The sequence below is a fragment of the Sciurus carolinensis genome, chromosome 2, assembly GCF_902686445.1.
Source record: "Sciurus carolinensis chromosome 2, mSciCar1.2, whole genome shotgun sequence".
Taxonomy (NCBI): Eukaryota; Metazoa; Chordata; class Mammalia; order Rodentia; family Sciuridae; genus Sciurus; species Sciurus carolinensis.
In genome coordinates this window covers 107,417,423-107,434,519 of record NC_062214.1, presented here as the reverse complement: position 1 = coordinate 107,434,519, position 17,097 = coordinate 107,417,423, and positions in this window count along the sequence as shown.

The window sequence follows — 17,097 nt, the reverse complement described above, 5'->3', positions numbered from 1 at the left end:
AGAATACAGGTAAGGTGACCTTTCACAATTTAGAGTTACTGGAAGAAGTCAAGCTGATGTGATTCCCATTTGCCCATGATTAAGGTTACTTCAGGATTCACAGAACCTCCAGAATGTTCCTAGCTGTTGAAGACTGTACTTCTTCTGAGCCAGGAATCCAAAGGTATTTCATCACAGGGCACATGACTGATGTGTTTGGGTTTGTGTGACTGTATGGTTAGGGAACCTACATTTCCAAAAAATATTGCTTCACTTTTGACTGTAGTTCATGACTCTACTACTTCTTAGTTATTAACATATTGCCCCTTAGTTTCCAAATCATGACTCTTGTACCTCTTTATTGCCTCTTCCTTTCCCTAATCCATAAGGTTTTGCAATTCTTTGGGAAACCCAAACAATAGTGCTCTTTATTCTGGAAGGTGGAAGGGGAAGGTGGTTTGAATTTGTGGGCATTTCCCTGCAGGGGTCCCTAGATCTGATCTAGTGACTTAGTTCCACATGGATAATGAATCTGCAGAGTGTTCACAGCTCCTACTAAGTTGCCTGATTTACAATGTGTTGTTAGCAGATGTGGGGCTGGTCTGTCAGCCAATCAGAATTCCTGAGGCCCGACAACACAAGGTCACAAATGAAGATTGTGTCTTGACAGGCCTTGAAGGGAAGTGAAAATAATCAGGCTTTGATTTGCACCTATGGTCACTGCAGACTCAGGAAGATGTCATTTTTAGATACTTCCTGTGTTTTCCTTCAGAGTCACAATACGTCAGGCTCAGCTAAATGAAGAACTAAATTAAAACTGTCATTTCAGCTCATAAATAACAGATGTCTAATGCATTTAATTATTTATAGTCTTGAATCTTTCAAAAATGAAAATGACTATACACATTTTTAATGCAGTTCTTGGTAATTTGCCGCCTGACTGATAAGATTTGCCGATAATCCCGGCTTGCAAACATGAAAAATAAAACTGAGACTGACTCGTTTATTTCATGAGACTGCTTCTTTGCTCCCTATGGCTTTGACAAAATTTAAATTAAAGTGAAATCTAATCACAACAAAATGATGTTCATATACTCATATTAATAATTGAGTTTTCCAAGATCATGCGGTAGGTACTTGAATGCCAGAGATTTTTGCACTGCCTGCAAAAATCAATGCTTTATCTTTCTCCAAACCTTCTCCTTGTCAGGAGGTTGTGATTACACCCATCAGGATTTTAGAGAAAACACAAGCGCATGGTCCCTGAGCATGCCTCCAAGAACATACTGGCAAGTCTGTAGGAGTGTGGTTAAAGAAGGCCATTGTGATGCTAGCCACACCAGGAAGTATCCTTCTTCCCCAGAGTATTAGCCATCTTTCATTTGGGTACACATCCTTCACATCTCCATTAAGGCTCCAAAATGATTTAAGTTCATACTAAAGTATAACTGGCCAGTGGCAGATTTTCAGAATAATTTTTTCTTTAAGAGAAGAGAGAATATAATTAAAATGTCTTGTTTAGTTTTGTAGTTACTTTCTTGGTGGGAAAAATAATCCTTGCTTTTGGTCTAGTGGTATAACAAAAAGTGGATTGCTTTGGGAGTAGTTGTACAATCCTAGGTTTGAATCCTGGTTATGACAATATGACTGTTATAAGCTAGTGTCCTTGAGTAAGTTATTTAAATCTCCAGGGCTCAGTTTCTTAATTCTGCAATGGATGTCATCATATCTGCTTCCCAGGGATATTGTAAAGAGTAAAAGAATATCATGCTAAGTGAAATAAGTCAATTCCCAAAAACCAAAGGCTGAGTGTTTTCCCTGATAAGTTGATGATGATATACAATAGGGAAGTGGGGGTAAAAAAAAAAAAAAAAAAAAAAAAAAAAAAGAAAAAAAGAGTAAATGAGGAAACATATGTAAACCATACTTATTAAGGATGGCAGGGGGAAAAGCAACATTTTGTTCACTGAAAATAATTATATTAGTTATTCCCAAAGGTTCTTTTCAGCCAATGGTCCCTGCATCCTCTCCTCCCCAACCCTATTTCACTTCTGTGAAATCTTCATTGACTTCTTAGTTTACCCAGTGCTTCTCTTTGCAATGTCTCTGGACCATTTCTCCAGTCATTAGAGCTCAAATGTGTGCTTCAGGACAAGGCTGTTTGTCCCCAATGCAGACAAAGACCCTTTCCCCAGCCTTCCCACAGTTAGGTGTAACACCAATGGTCACCATTCGCTGGCACATCTTGGAGTCCATGGCAAGTACCTCAGAGATTTTGATGTGACCAATGCCAGCAAGGACACTGTGAAGGTCTCAGGAGAATATAGTTACTGGGGAGACTTGTTGAAGTGAGAGGTCATGGCTAAGATGGTGCTGCTGTTTGTTCTCAGTTCTAGATGATTGTTGCCATGCACAGGTGTGGGCCCAGGGTGGCCAGGCCTTTAGATTTTTCAAGAGAAGTCAGATAACAAACTATTTACATGAAAACTTTCAAGTTTTAATGGTGGCAAGCTATTCATGTTAAACAAAACAAAGTCTGTGAGTACCAATGTTGTGCTGTCCAAGCTAGCAGGCAAGTCTGTGGGTTTTTTGTTCTGACCTATGGGCTGAAGGTATTTTATTGGCCAGAACTCTTAGGTGCCATTTATCTCTCAGGGGTCTTAGACCTCCTAGGAGCAGCTATAATTTCTTCTTTAGTAGCTATAAAGATTTCCTTCCTTCTCTCATGGGGCTCATGACATTTTGATGTAGCCATTTGGTTGCTGTAGTGATATTCATATCTATTTTTGTGACCATAAAATAACTATTGAACTTAAAAAAAAGTCAAGTGATGCCCTTAACCTTCAGTCTATTCCTGACTTTCAATCCCCATTATCCTCCTCTCCCTGAATCTCACCCTCTCCTCAAGGTTTCCCAGGAGTAAGAAAAGTTTAGAGATGAGATAAGAATGTGTGTAGCGTATGAATCTAGGTGATTAAAAGGTTTGCATTTTAATGGCTTCAGTTTTAGGCTTTGTGAAACACATCAATGTTAGAATATACTGCTCAAGATCTTGAAGAAATGAATGTTTTTAGTCTTATGTCCTCCTGGCAGAGGTTGTTCCTCAAAGACTGAGATACTTTAGGGTTATAATATCCTGTCCCAAACTTGGGTAAGTAGGATTCACAACTCAGGATTGTTTGAATTTTGGAAATGTAATATGTGTATTACAGGTCACCTCTACAGTACAGCCTGGGGCTGTACTTCACAACCATAGATCCCCAAATTTCTGTAGTAGATTATGAATATTCATTCCAATTGAGATAAAGATTGTAAACAGCCACATGTAAGTTTGGGTCAGGTTTTGAGGCTAAACAAATGACAGAAAAGATTCTGGTTTTCAGAGTTTTTTGGATGTTGGAATTATGGATGAAAAATTATAAATCTACACCCAGATCAAAGTTCTGCTGCTGTCCAGTGGCAATCTTCTCAGCATGGTTTCAATGGAAAAATACCATTTTGATCTTCTTTATACTAATCCATGCCTCTTTATCTGATTAAATCTATAGAGTTACAAAAGGCTATTTTAATTTCCTCTACACCAAACTCTTACAGTAAATATATATTTTGTAACTGGAAAATGTATTAATAACTTTGCTTGAAATTTTATAAGATTAGGGCAGTAGGCTGTCTATATTCCCTACTGCAGGAAGAAGTTTTCTCTGTGGGTCCCTCCATGGGAAGAGGTGGAAGGAATTCACTCCTTGCCTACCATCCTCCTCTTTCTTTCCACCTCTGGACTTTCACAGGAGTACAGACCCCTGTGTTTCTAGACTCTTATCTAATGGTTATGGTAGAACACTTTGGTTTTAGGGGTAAAAAGACACCCCTGTGGGAGAGGAGGCATAGTTGTGAGTTCTGTAAGGATGGATGGATGGATGGATGGATGGATGGATGGATGGATGGGAGGGCAGATACTTTGACTCACACTGGCATAATGCCTCATAGGCACCAGGATCTCCGAGAATGGGTCTCTGAATCAGTTGATGACTGATTGCAGTGGTGTTTACAGGCCAGAAAGAAGCTTATCCTGGAAGAAGTGGAGCTGGGAATCTGCATTGGCAAAGCTCCATGGACCAGTAGTGCCTGGAGAAGGCTCAGTATCACTGCTGGGAGGCAGAGGAGGAACAGGGTAGGGAAGGTAGCTGAAAAGATGCCAAGGCTGCTTCCTGTTCAGGAAGGAAGCCTAAAATACTTTCTTCCTGGATTTTGTAAGTTCCTGGAGACCTTGAACCATTCAAGGGAGATTTGGGAGATCCTAGATGGCAATACAGGACTTGGAGTAAAGCAAATGTGATGTTCTTTGCATCTTAAGACTGGAGGTATATCTAGAATTATTACAACTGGAAAAAAGCATAGTGCAGAACACAATTAAATCCAGGTTTTAAGAATCTGAATGTCTCTTGTATTATTCTGTAGTATTATCTGACCTAAGTAACAATGCTATCAAAAAGGGAGAAGAATAAATTGATCAAAGTTCTGATTTAATGGGGAGATACTAGTTAAAGGAGAGTTGGAAGGGAGATGACAGGAAAGAAAAAGGGCATAGAGATTGGGGATTAGTGGTAAACCCACTGTATAGGTTTTCTAGAATACCAATCAGCTTCCAGACAAAATCATAGTTAATCAGTGGTTTCCAGACTTGGATTCTTTGACCCCAGAAGTCAATGCAAATGACCCTATGACTCCATGAACAATTTTCTGAATCTCTTAGGTTCAGGTGGAAATTGTGCATTTTCCTCTGAAATGGCTGTGTGGGCCAGTGAGAACACAATTTTCTGGTTCTTTGCTTTTGCCAGAGATTCTGTTGCTTGATTGTGAGAACAGTGATTACCAACAGGAATCAGGTGCTATTGTATGGTTCCATGGTGTATCAATGATTAATAGAAAAGTGGGGAAAACAAGTAATCAATGGTCCAACAAATGTAATTTGGTAGTCCAAAATGCCGCCAAAACATAGTATTCATTTGGGTAGAGGAGATTTATAGAGAAAATCTTCAGGAAGAGACTGAGAACCCCCATGGATGTGATTTTGCCACCCACGTTCTATGAAATCAGGGAGCCAGTCATTCCCTGTGCATCACTCCACCAACTAAATGGCATCTGTCCCTACAGGCTGTACAGATGGGTGACAGCTAGCTGCCTCCCGATGGAGCTGTTCTTTAAGTCATTAAATCAAGAGGAATACTTTTGTTTTCAGAACAGTGGAGGATTTTAATTTTCCCTGTTGATGAACATTTAACCACTCAAATTCTCATTAAATGAACTTGGACCAGCCCTCCTGTAGCTTTGTTGACACAGGACTCTTGGGGTCTCTGGTTTTTCTACCATCTTCATTTACCACCTGCTTCAATCTCCTCTCATCTCACTGTGGGTGCTCCAACTCTTTTACACACACATTTCCATGACTCCCACTCCTGACCCTTCGCCTCCCAACCTTCCCCTCCAGCCCTGGTCTGGTAGTGCTTTTCTTTTACAATGGTTCTATGGCTAAAAAGCTCCTACTCTGTAGTAGGCACTATGCTGGTTCATGTGCAAAATTCCCTGCAAAGACTAGTTGCTAAGTATATGCATATCACTTTCTACGTTCTACACTCATTGCTCATGCAGAATAAACCTCATAAATCTCATTTTACTCTTTCTATGTGAGATTGTGTCATTAGGGAATAGAAAATATTGTAGCTGACCTGGTCTTCCACTGTGATGGGTGTTGTGTATGGGAGAATATGCACATATACTCTTTGCAGAACTGCCCTAAGCATTCCTGAAAGTGTCTGTGCGTGGAAGGGTACACAGGGCAATTGGGATTCTGTTGGCAGTCTAACTCTCATTTCGGTGCTGTGGAATTTCCTTCCAGGCACCTTGGTCTGATGCATTTAGGGAAGGACTCCTACTCTAGGCCAGTGATCTAGAAAATAGAAAAGGGCAGGAGAAATACTTTCCCCCAAATCTGGGTTCACACTAAAACTCTCAGCATCCTATGAATACTGTCATGGCTGTTTAATTGCCATCCTCCTTTGGCTGAAAGATCAAATTTTCTTCAGTCATGTCTGATTCTTTGTAGAGGGCTTGGGGTTTGCTAGTGGTCATCCCCCAACCTACTCTATGAGGTTGTGGACAGTCTGACTTGAAATGCTCCAAGTTTCCCCATTTGGAGGGAAAATAAAAGCCTTAGTTCTTTAGATACAAAGTGGCTGTAAAAACTGTGACTTAGAAGACGGAATGTGTTCTGCAGTTGAGGAGATCTAAAGTCAGAAACCCAATTGTTCTTCCTGGAGGATCAGAGGAAGAAACTCTCTTATAGCCTCCCATGGTTGCTGGCAATCCTCCACACTCTGTCTTGTAGATGTATCACTACAATCCCTGCCTGTGTCTCCACATCACCTGTGTGTCCTTTCTGTTTTTCATTTCCTTTCTCTTTCTTGTGCATGCCCTTCCTCCCTCCTTCTCTCTCTTCCTCCTTCCTTCCCTTCCCTCCTTCCTTCCTTCCTTCCTTCCTTCCATTCCTCCTTTCTTTGGTACTAGGTATTTGTTATGGTTCAGATGTGGTGTCCCCCAAAAGCTCATGTGTGAGACAACGCAAAAAGGTTTGGAGGAGAAATGATTGGGTTATAGCCTTAATGTAATCAGTGGATTAATCCCTGATGGGATTAACTGAGTGATAACTGGAGGCAGGTGGAGTGTGATTGGAGGAAGTGGTTTGTTGGAGGTTTGGCTACGGGGTATATATTTTGTATCTGGAGAGTGGAGTCTCTCTCTCTGCTTTCTGATCATCATGTGAGCTGCTTCCCTCTGCCATATTTTCCACCATGATATTCAGCCTCACCTTGAGCTCTGAGGAATGGACCTGGCTACCTATGACTTGAGACCTCTGAAACTGTAAGCCCCCAAACAAACTTTTCCTTCTCTACAATTGTGCTGGTCAGGTCTTTTAGTTATAGTGAGTGGTGAAAAGCTGATTAAAACAGTATTGAACCCAGGGGCAACCCCTGAGCTACATCCCAGACCTTTTTATTTTTAAATTTTGAGATGGGCTCTCACTAAGTTGCCCAGGTTGGCTTTGCACTTGTGATCCTTCTTCCTTAGTCTACCAAGTAGCTGGAATTACAGGCCAGCACCACTGCCCAGTCCTTTTCTTTTTTTAAAAAAGAATTCTATATTATATTGGTTCTTTTTAGTTATATATAACAGTAGGATTCATTTTTGACATAATTATAAAAGCATGGAATATAATTTGTTCTAATTTGGTCCCTAGTACTTCTCTTTTCCTTCCCCTTCTCCCTCCTCCTGTTGCTTTCCCTCTAATCTACTAATAGTTCTGCTATTTACTTATAGATTTTTTAAAATTAGCATCTTGTGGATGTATATGATGGTGAGATTCACTGTGGCACATTCACGTATGTACATTGGAAAGTTAGGTCAGATGCATTCTACTGTCATTCCCTATCCCATCCTTCCTCCCTTCCCTTCATTTCCCTTTGTCTGCTCCACTGATTTTGCTTCTATTCTCCTTGCCACTTATTTTTGATTAACTTCCACATATCAGATAAAATATACAAACTTTGATTTTTTTTGGGACTGGTTTACTTCATTTAGCATGATAATATCCAGTTCTGTTTACAAGCAAATGCCATAAAATCATTCTTTTTTATGACCGTATACCATTGTATATGCATATTACATTTTTTTTTTATCCATTCTTCTTTTGAAGGACACAAAGGTTGGCTCCATAGCTTGGCTATTGTAAATTGTGGTACTATAAACATTGATATGGCTGCATTACTGTAGTATGTTGATTTAAAATCTTTTGGATATTTACCGAGGAGTGGGACAACAGGGTCATAGGATGGTTCCATTCCTAGTATTTTAAGGAATCTCCATACTGCTTTCCAGAGTGGTTGTACTAATCTGCAGTCCCACCACAATGTATGAGTTTACTTTTCCCTCACCTCCTTGCTAACATTTATTGTTACTTGTATTCTTTTTTTGTGGGGGTGGATACTGGGGATTGAACACAGGGGCACTCAACCACTGAGCCACATCCCCAATCACTGAGCCACATCACAACCCTATTTTGTATTTTATTTAGAGATAGGGTCTCACTAAGTTGCTTAGCGCCTCACTTTTGCTGAGGCTGCTTTGATCTTGCACTCCTCTTGCCTCAGCCTCCCCAGCCACTGGGATAACAGCATGAGTCGCCACACCCGGTTTGTTACTACTTTTGATATTCTGGCTGGAGTGGGATGAAATCTAAATGTAGTTTTAATTAGCATTTCTTTAATTGCTAGAGATGTTAAACATTTTTTCATATATTTGTTGACCATTCATATTTCTTCTTTTGAGAAGCATCTGTTCAGATCCTTTGCCCATTTATTGATTGGGTTATTTGCTTTTTGGTGTTAAGGTTTTTTTTTTTTCTTTGTTCTTTGTATATCCTGGATATTAATGCCTATCTGAGGAGCAGGCAGCAAAGATTTTCTCCCATTCTGTTGACCCTCTCTTCATGCTCTTAATTGTTTCTTTTTCTCTGAAGAAGCTTTTTAACTTGATGCCATCCCACTTATTGATGTTGGATTTTTATTTCTTGGACTTTAGGAGTCTTATTGAGGAAGTTAGTTCCTAAGCTGACATAATGGAGTGTGGTACCTACATTTTCTTCTAGTAGATGCAGAGTTTCTGGTCTAATGCTTATGTCTTTTATCTGCTTTGAGTTGAGTTTGGGGTTAAACTTCATTCTACTGCACTTTGATTTCCAGTTTTCCCAGCACCATTTGTTAAGGAGAGATTATTTTTCTCCAATGTATGTTTTTGGTAACTTTGTATAGTATGAGATAACTCTATTTATGTGGATTTGTCTTTATGTCTTCTATTCCATAGTACTTCTTGCATGTTTTGGTTCCAGTATCATGCTATTTTTATTACTATGGTTCTGTAGTATAATTCAAGGTCTGGTATTTTGATGCCTCCTGTCTCACTTTTCTCCCTAAGGATTACTTTGGCTATTTTAGGCCTTGTATTTTTCTAAATGAATTTCATAAGTGCTTTCTCTAGTTCTGTGAAGGATGTCATTGGAATTTTGATTGGAATTACATTGAATCTGTAAAATGCTTTTGGTAGTTTTCCATTTTGATAATGTTAATTCTGCCTATCCAAGAACATGGGAGATATTTCCATCTTATAAGGTCTTCAATTTCTTTCTTTAGTGTTCTATAATTTTTATTACAGAGGTACTTCATCTCTTTTGTTAGATTTATTCCCAAGTATTTCATTTTTTTGAGGCTATTGTGAATGGGATAGTTTTTCTGATTTATTTATTAGCAGGTTCATCATTGGAATAGGAAATAAATTGATTTATGAGTATTGATCTTGTATCCTGCTAGTTTGCTGAATTCATTTATGAGCTCTAGAAGTCTTCTGATGGAGTTATTTTGGTCTTCAAAATATAGGATCATGTCATCAGAAACAGATAATTTGAGCTATTCCTATTTATACTCTTTAATTTCTTTCTCTTGCCTAATTACTCTGGCTATAATTTCAAGGACTATGTTGAATAGAAGTGGTGAAAGTGGACATCCCTGTCTTGTCCTGTTTTTAGAGGAAGTGCTTTCAGATTTTTCCCATTCAGAAATAATGTTGGCCTTAGGTTTGTCATATGTAGCTTTTACAATGTTGAGGTTAGTTTCTTCTATCTCTAATTTTACTATTTTTTAAACATGAATGGGTGCTTCATCAAATGCTTTTTCTGTAGCTATTGAGAAAAGCATGTGACTTTTGTCCTTAAGTCTATTTATGTGGTGAATTACATCTAATGATTTGCATATGTTAAACCAACCTTGCATCCCTGGCATGAAACCCATTTGATCATAGTGCACTATTTTTTAATGTGTTTTTGTATGCAGTTTGCCAATATTTTATTAAGTTTTTTTTTTTAATCTATGTTCATCAAGAATATTTGTCTGATGTTTTCCTTCGTTGATGTGTCTTTGGTTTTGGTATCAGGGTGATACTAGCTTTGGAGGATGTTTGGCAGTGTTCTCTCCTTTCCTACTACATGGTATAATTTGAAAAGGATTAGTTGTTAGGGTGGTCTGAGGTAGCTGGATGGGGGGCAGGTCAAAGAACAACTAATTAGCTACCAAAAGATAAAACCTAGTGGCGTCTTCAACTGACCATCAATCAACGGGGTCCCCAGCCAACCCCAGAGGGACACAAGTCCCTACAGGATCTCCAGTCAACTGCAGGGGGACACTAAGCCCTCAAACCTTCCCCCACCTATCCTGGACTACAAAAACGCCACCCCGCTGGAGTTATGGTGCGACTTCCCTGGGCCCTTTACTTTGGTGGACTGGTGAATCTTGCCCAAGAGCTAATCTCAATAAAGCTTTGATTAAATGCTTGTGGTCTGATCCCTTTTTGGCCAGCATTTTATCTTACATTTTGGTGCTGAAACCCAGGAGAGGGTCCTGAGCCCTCCCCTCATTAGGGTTGAAGTCTACCCTCTCCTTCAAATGAACCAGGAAATTCCTGTGCTACTTCCTTTCTCTTCACCTGGGGCGACAGAAGTGGGGTAAGTTCCTTGTGTTTCCCTTGGCCTTTCGGTTGTACCTTCCATCACGAGGATCTGCCCATAAGTCGTGTGTGCACACCAGACCCCCCACCCATTCCATTTGGGCCCGGTGGATTGTGGAGATGTCCCAGTCTCTGGCCAGCCCCCCACCATCCATTTTGTACCCCCAAAGGCTAAGGAGACATCCTAGCCTTTGGCCTGCCTGCCTCCGTTTCATGGGTGACCACGATCAGAATTTGGGACACCTCTTTCTGTTCCTGTTTGCCCTCCAGGTAATACTGAATGGTCATGGAAAACTCCAAGTCTTCCTTAAACCCCCAAACTCTTTTAGGCTGTCTATATTTTAATTTTGCCAAATTAGCACTCACCCAAGACTTATGACCTAAGTGGCTGGTCTTTTACTCAGCTGAGGCCTGACCTCAGTATGTTTTGGACAATGACTCAAAATGGCCACCAGAGGGAACTTTTGGCTTTCAATCCTCACTGATTTGGACAATTACTGTTGCTGGACAGAGAAATGGTCAGAATTGCCTTACATTCAAGCTTTTTGAGATTTACGTGCTCGCCCTTCCCTTTGTTCTATCTGCTCCACTGTCCAAGTTTTTCTCGCCAAAGATGGTCCCAAGTCTCTTCCCCATTGTTCTTCTGCATCTTCTTCCTTGTTTTCAGAACCACCAGAACTACTTCCAGACCCCCATCTTGCCCCACTCTCCCCCTCCTTACTCAGGTCAAACTTCCTCCTCTTCTTCTTCTCAGGCTCCTCCTTTACCACCTGTGCAGGTCCCAGACCTGCCTGCTTCCGCTCCTCCTCCTTCTCCTCCACCAGAAGAACCTCCCCCTCTCTTCCTTCTTTTCCTCTTACAGGTCCCTCCTCCTCTTATCTCTCTTCTCCTCTTATAACCACAGCTCCTCCTCCTTCTTCTCCACTGGCAGGTCCTTCCACCTCTTCCCCATCTCTCTCCTCTCCTGTTAGCGCTCACACCTAATCTCATCAAGCCCTACCCAGACCTCCTTTGTCCTCTCCAGGAAGTGGCTGGTGCAGAGGGCATTGTGTGAGTCCATGTCCCATTCTCACTCCCGGATCTTTCCCAGATTGAAAAGTGCTTAGGATCTTTCTCTGCTGACACTTCTACTTACATTAAGGAATTTAGATATCTTTCTCAGGTTTATGATCTCACCTGGCATGATGTTTATGTCATTCTTTCTTCCACTCTCATCCCAGATGAGTGGGCTTGCATCCAGCAGGCAGCACAAGATCATACTGACCAAGTCCACCTAATGGACATAACCCTACCCACAGGGGCAGCAGCATTCTCAACTACTGAACCAAATTGGAACTACCAGGAAGGCCGCCACTGCTCGCATAGTCCAATATCTCATAGCAGGCATGCAGGCAGTCTCCAATAAAGTGGTAAACTTTGGTAAACTGAGGGAAATTACCCAGAATCTAGAGAGAATATAGCCTTGTTTCTTAACTGCCTTGCAGAGGCCCTTACCAAATATACTGAACTGTACCCAGAGTCTCCCTCTGGGACTATAGTGCTAGCAACCCACTTCATTTCTCAATTGGCCCCTGATATTAGAAAAAAGTTCAAATGAGCTCAGAAGGGCCTTAGACCCCTATCCAAAATCTGGTAAAAATGGTCTTCAAAGAATATAATGCCCAAGAGGAATCAGCTGAACTGACCAGGAAGGCTCATTTATAGTAAAAGGTAATGTTCCAATCCCAAGCCTTGGTAGCTGCCCTGTGGCCTGTGACTCCAGAGAGAACTTCAAAGGGGGACTGGCAATTCTCTCTGCCAGGGGCTTGCTTCAAATGTGGACGTGAAGGTCACTGGGCCAATTGGTACCCAAATCCATGGCCCCCTTCCAAGCCATGTCCCACCTACAAACAAGCAGGGCACTGGAAGAGCAACTGCCCTATGGCTGGCACCTCCTCAGTGCCTCTGCATGGGGGTGTGACTGGCCAAGCAGTCCCTTCTTTTGAGCTGTTGGGATTTGCAGAAGACTGAAGGAACCCGGACTCAAGGATACCCATCACCCTTGCAGAGCCCAGGGTAATGCTTCAGGTAGCAGGTAAGCCCATAACATTCCTCATGGACACAAGGGCTACCTATTCTGTCTTGCCTGCCCACTCAGGGCCTTTGTTTCCTTCCCAGAGTTCCATTATGGGAATTGATGGGAAACCCTCCTTCCCAAACAGAACAGCTAAATTAGCCTGTGTCCTTGAGAGACATCCTTTTATACGCTTTTTCCTGGTCATTCCCTCCTTTCCAGTTCTCCTTCTAGGTAGAGATGTTCTTCAACTCCTGGGAGCTGCCCTACAACTTCTCCCCAGGGACTCAACTACTACTCACCTTCTTCTATTTCTGGTTCTTACACTTTCTAACACCTTTATACCACCTACCCTACCGCTGCTTCCAGACCTGGAACACCTTCAAGTCAGTCATAGCTCCCACCACAAGCCAGTCCTTATCTGACTGTCCTCAAACTAAATTTCCTTCAAGTCTTCAATTTCCTATTTCCTGCATCCACATGGAAGGACTTAAACCCATCATAGACCAATTGCTAACTCAGGGACTCCTCATCCCTACTGATTCTCCGTGTAACACCCCCATATTGCCAGTACACAAATCCTCAGGGGCCTACCGCTTAGTCCAGGACCTCCACCTAATCAACAAGGCAGTTGTTGCCATTCACCCAGTGGTTCCTAGCCCTTACACTCTTCTTTCTCACATTCCTCTCTCTACCACTCATTTCACAGTACTGGATCTCAAAGATGCGTTCTTTACAGTTCTTCTTCACCCTGATTCCTATTAACTCTTTACATTCACATGGGAGGATCCTATATCCCTTAGGTCTCAACAGCTAACATGGACAGTTTTACCCCAAGGATTCCAGGACAGCCCCTACCTCTTTGGGCAAGCCCTAGCACATGATTTGGCTACTTGTGATGTAGGGGATAGCACTCTCCTACAGTATGTGGATGACCTTCTCCTATGTAGCCCATCCCTCAAAGCCTCTCAAACTCACACTGCTCAGCTCCTTTACTTTCTGGGATCTCAGGGCTCCTGGGTCTCTCAAACCAAGGCCCAGCTCACCACCTCTTCTGTCACATATTTAGGCATACTCCTTACTCCTACCTCTAAGAGCCTCACAACAGACAGAACCCAGGCCCTCTGCAACCTCTTGCTGCCTGAAACGGTAGATTACACTCTCTCCTTCCTGGGTCTTGTTGGCTTCTTCAGGCACTTGGTCCCTAACTTTGCACTCCTCTCCAAACCCCTGTACCAGGCAGCAAAGCAGACCCCTCATCGGCCCCTTACCTCCCCCAGTATGATAGCTAATTCTTTTTACAAGCTCAGGGATGCTCTCACATCCTCCCCACCCACTCTCTCTCTCCCCAACCCTAACCATCCTTTCCACCTCTTCACGAATGAAAGGCAGGGTGTTGCCACTGGCCTCCTTGCTCAACCAACTGGACCTTCCTATAGACTGGTGGCATATCTCTCCAAGCAGTTTGATTCTATGGTTCCTGGGTAACTACCATGCTTCTGGGCACTGGCGGCAGCAGCTGAACCAAGGAAGCCCTAAAACTCACCTTGCTCGGGTCAATAATTGTGTTCTCCATCCATCGACTCCAGGACCTCTTAAGTCATAAATCCCTTCCTCTCCTGAGCCCATCATGAATTCAAGAATTTATCTCCTCTTTATAGAAAACCCTGCCATAACTCTCTGCTCTTCCTCTTCTCTCAACCCTGCTACACTTCTTCCACTGTCCCCGCCTCCCTCAAGCACTAGTCATTCCTGTCCACAGGTGCTGGAGGCCCTACATTCACCCCATGAGGACCTTTTTGATTACCCACTCTCCTCACCTGACTTAACCATTTTTTGTAGATTGCAGTTGGGTGCTAGGTCCCCATGGATGCTGTAGAGCCGATTACACAGTAGTCATCACTGCTTCAGTTCTGGAAGCCAGCTGCCTTCCAGAAGGGACCACCTCCCAGAAAGCCAAACTCTTTGCCCTCCCTAGGGTCCTCATTCTATCCAAAGGTAAATAAGTTAACATTTACACAGACTCCAAATATGCTTTCTTGATTGCTCACTCACATTCTGCTATTTGGAAGGAGAGTGGGTTTCTATCCACAAAGGGTTCTCCAGTGGTCGAAGCCTTCCTGATTTCCAAACTCTTGGATGTACTTCAGCTGCCATCCCAAGTTGCCATCATACACTACTGAAGACATCAAAATTCCTCAGACCCTGTAGCCATGGGTAACAACAAGGCAGACTCTATAGCGTAGGGATTGACAACAAAGTCCTCAACAGCCCCCATCCTATTCTTATTCACTGCAATCAAACCTGAATATTCTCCACAGGAGCAGGAAGACCTAATAGCTCAGGATAGCCATCTGGGGGACCAGATTGCCCTTCCTAATCAGCAAGCTTACAACTTACTGATGTACATTCATAACTCTCTTCATAATGGCCCAAGGCCTCTTCTGCAGTTTCTCCAACCCCTCTTTTATCTTCCAGGAATGAGTACTATTCTCCAGCAGATCCACTATGCTTTCCCTGTATGCTCCACAATATCCCCACAAGGGAGCATCAAACCCAAACTCCCAATGCACCAGATGAGAGGCCATCAGCCAGGCAGACTGGCAGACCAACTTCATCCACATGCCTAGACACAAAAAGCTCCAATACTTACTTACTTTAGTTGATACTTTTTCAGGCTGGATAGAAGACTTCCCCACCTCCAGGGAAACTGCAGACACTGTTGTCTTCATCCTCATTGATCAGATCATTCCCAGATTCAAACTTCCTGCATCTATCCAGTCAGACAATGGTCCTACCTTCACCTCTCAGGTTGTTTAACTAGTCTCCAAAGTTCTCAACATCACCTGGAGGCTCTACAACCCCTACCAACCCCAATACTTGGGTAAGGTTGAAAGGGCTAATGGCATCCTCAAGGATCATCTTACTAAATTTACTATTGAACTCAAACTCTCCTGACCCAATCTCCTTCCACTGGTCCTTACATGCTTTCAGGCAACCCCCAGAGCCCCTTCAGGCCTTAGCCCTTTTGAACTGCTCTATGAATGCCCTTTCCTAATCAACCAAAACTTCCCAGTCACCCCTCCCCCTTTGGCATCTTACTTACCCTATCTCACACTCTTGCACAAGCTGTTAAGGGAGCATGCGGACCACTGTCTCCCTGTGCCATCCACAATCTCATCTCCAACTGAACCACCAACCGAATCAACCATTGCTCCTCTGCAAACTGGGCGACACGGGTTTGCTCTGGGAATTGCATCCTCAGTTGCTGCAACCTCACTGGACTGGACCTCATATGGTTATACTTACCAGCCCATCTGCAGCCAAACTTCTAGGCCACTCCTCCTGGTACCATGTCTCCCACCTTAAAAAAGTACCCATCCCAGATACCTGGTAATGGGCCTCCACTATGCTGGGACCCACCAAACTCAAAATTTCTCACCCATCTACTACTCCTACTACTCATTAATCTCTCTCAGTCCTCTATCCCAGCCTATAGGTGGCATTTCTATGTCCAGGAGATATGGCAGAAAGATGGGACCTCCTATTCTCAGATCATAGTGGAGAAGGACTGTTCCCCCACAGGATATGACCGGGAGATCACCTTCCATCTCATAGATTTTAACTCTATACAGGTCTTCTCTCACACCCCCACTGCTATGACTTGGTTTCTATTTAACCAGATGGAAACATACTGCACATATGTGGGGTGCCCCTACCACCAGTATAAAAGGCACTTTATTGACCCTGTGAAGAACCCAGAGGGTAACTTATTGATTGGCCCAAATGGTGAATGGAACTTTATAACCACCAATATCAAAGATCCCTGGGCCCCCATATGGGCCTCAGGAGTCAATAGCAAGCTCTACACATGGTATGGAGCCAAATTTCCCACAGCTTTGCTTAGAATATGCAGAGCTTATACTCAGGTGGTTCCTTAGGTTCACATAACCATCTAAGAGCAGGAAGAGGAGATCCAACGCCAATTCGATGAGGCCACTCATCTCAACGTTGACCTCTTCTCATGGCTTACCCTGATATGTCAAGGCCTTCAGTTTCTCAATTTGTCTAGGGTCAACAACATCATGGACTGCTTCCTCTGCGCAGGTTTGGATCGGATCCCCCCAATGGCCGTCCCTATTAATTCCCCTCTTAACTCTCCCTCAGCACCTCACAGGAACGCCTCTCCACCTTTGTGGGGGTTCCCCTTTTTCACAACTCCTCAAAAAACTTTGCCTACTGTTACACTTCCTCTACCTTGGTACCTTGCATCCGAACTGTTCAGGTTTCTTCCTTGATATTTGCTCCTCCAGGATTCTTTTTCTGGTTCAATGGCACCCTAACAAAGAAATTAGATTACAATATGCCCTCTGCTTTCTGTTTGCTCTCTGCTTTAGTTCCTTAGTTAACACTATACAGTGAAGCTGAATTAACCTGACTTATTCAGAATCCCATCC